This window comes from Gymnoscopelus microlampas, assembly GCF_963454915.1.
Source record: "Gymnoscopelus microlampas genome assembly, chromosome: 2".
Classification (NCBI taxonomy): Eukaryota; Metazoa; Chordata; class Actinopteri; order Myctophiformes; family Myctophidae; genus Gymnoscopelus; species Gymnoscopelus microlampas.
Window position 1 is genome coordinate 36,099,283 of NC_139939.1, and position 2,782 is coordinate 36,102,064.

Consider the following 2,782-nt stretch of genomic DNA (forward strand, 5'->3'; position numbering starts at 1 on the left):
TTGACATGGAGCAAGACCCTTAAACACCTTGGCCCTTGCTGTACTCTCCTGAAGTTGCTTCGTGGCAAAGAGTATGTGGTCCTAATGGTCAGCTGCTCCTATATGAATGTGTGTAGCTGAATAAAAGTATGGAGCAGTGTGTTTTCTAAAGGAACATCTGTCCTCAGTCAACTTTCCGGGAAGCAAAAATCGCAAACAAAACAAAAACGGACACTTGTATCTTGTTGCATTCTGAGACGTGTGGTCCTTGCCAGGCCATAGTGTTTTGACAGCGTTACCACTGTGCTAGCAGGGTGCTATAATGACCACTGTCCCGGCTAAACACTGGTTACCGTCAACCACATGATGACTGGTTGTCTTCTCTCCCTCTCCCTCTCTTATGCTATCTGTCTATCTCAATTCCTCTCTCTTCTCTTGGTCACTTTTTCACACTATACTATCTCTCTGTCTGTTTCCACACCTTCTTTCTCTCTCCCTCTCTCTCTGGTATTGGTGCGGTGAGATAACATAGTCATCTCTAGCAAAAATAAACTTTGGCACCATTCCTGATTTTGAAGAAAGAACTGCTTGAGATGTGAATATATTGAGCACCTCTGACCCTGCCAGCCGCTCTTCCTTGCAGAGGCCAGCCGCAGTAAAAGTCACAGTCACTGCTAGGGTTTAGGTTTCATATCAGCAAAAAAAAAATTATGAGACACATTCTCTCATATGCTATACACTACTTTTAATGGCACAGGGAATAAACTTAACTTTGAGGTTGTTAACCTTTGAGGTTGTTAACAATAGTTTCAATTATATGTATCGACAGACAATCATCTTTGAACCTGCGTGCAGCCATAATCAGTGTGTCACCAATTGTAAAGTGGTGTTGGAATAGTAGTCTAATTCGTAGTTAAAAAAGTTGAGGATGTTTTGGGGAGATATTGTTAGTTTTAGTCTCAGGAATTTCAGTCAAGCAGAATCTCTTTTTGAAGATGCATCTGGCCAAGAGAGCCACCACAAGACAATTGCAGACGGACAATATAAAATAACAACATAAACTAATGACATCAATTCTATCACAATTTGCTTCATAAAGACAAGAAAGAGAAGAAGAGAAAGAGAAAACTGTCCGGGTCAAGAACCAAAGCATAGACTGCTTTTATCATTTAGGCCCCGTTTACACCTGGTATTAACATGCAATCCAATTCCAGATACTGTATGTTATCTGGGTGAGGGAAAATGTTGGGGGTTCAAGATGTAAGGAAAAGATGATATACTGTGATTGGAATGTGATTTAATGCCAGACCACCTTCTGAAGTGGTCTGGCAGACCACTTCAGAAGGTGGTCTGGCAGGGGCGAGACAACGGGTGGGTGTTTTTAACCTGTAAAGTTGTGTAGAGACGCTGGAGCCTGTCTATAGTTTTGTACTGATGGTCTGTGTAGTCTACAGCAGAGGTCTTCAACAGGGGGTCTGTGACCCCTATAGAGGGTCCTCAGAGATACTACAGGGGGGCCGCCAAATCTTTGTGTGATAAGAACTTTTTTTTACATTAACCACTTGAACCCTATTATCCCTATTCTGAGGAACATTAGTCAAAAATAGCCGATCTACAACACTGATGATAGTAAATGAAGCTATGAAACCTATGAAAAAGTTTAATCTGCAACACAATTTTATGTGTAGTATACATGTAGTGGGGGTCCCTGCTTCATCGCTCTCTCAGCTAAGGGGTCCTTGGTCATCCATCCAGGTTGTAGTCATGGCCTTCCATTCACTCAGGCTGCTTTCCAGAAGTTGTGTCCTACCTGGTGAGAATTACTGTACTGTTGTATGTGAATTTGGTTATGCCAGTGAGTCTAGAGACCCCCTATGGGTGTAAATTCAACCTGTACAGTCATCTCTCTCTCTCTCTCTCTCTCTCTCTCTCTCTCTCTCTCTCTCTCTCTCTCTCTCTCTCTCTCTCTCTCTCTCTCTCTCTCTCTCTCTCTCTCTCTCTCTCTCTCTCTCTCTCTCTCTCTCTCTCTCTCTCTCTCTCTCTCTCTCTCTCTCTCTCACACACACACACACACACACACACACACACACACACACACACACACACAGGTTTTGATTGACAGAGGGGCAGATAGGAGGGGTGTTAGATCAATAAGCACCGCCCCTTCCCGTCTCTCCTCTTCACTGACAGCTCCTGTCAGAGAACCCAGTGGGACCTGGTATCAAATGGACCAACTACAAAGAATGTGTTCAAGAGCGCTTTCATCCCATATGCCATTACCTTACTGAATACTTAACCTGGACCATTACCAATTCTCCACCAGGAATGCACCAGAAGTGCTTTTTTTTTGTCGTTGCACATTTTCGTTACACGTTTTTGTTATACGAACTGAAATATGGAGATGCTGTCTTGTTGTCCCGTGATTATCTTAATTTGTTACTGTATGTCTTGTTTTTATTTTATTTCTACCACAGTGAAAGCCCCAGTCCATTCCACTGTGTTGTACTCTTCTGTACTCAGCTACAGTCTGTGACTGTTAAATGTCAAGGGCTGCTATTCTGCCAACCCTGGACCTCACAGCACCCTGACGGCACGTTACATTCACCTGCATTCATGGTCTAACTTTAGTGCCTGATTATGATTATACAGCTAGAATGACTACAGTTTTCAAACCTTGAGCGTTAATCTATTTAACTCTGAGATTGTACAAATGGATTTGAATGCCAGATGAATTTTTCCCATTGAGATTTCAAAAAAGTTCATATCAATTATTTTAAGCCTAGAATCATGACCATAAAACATT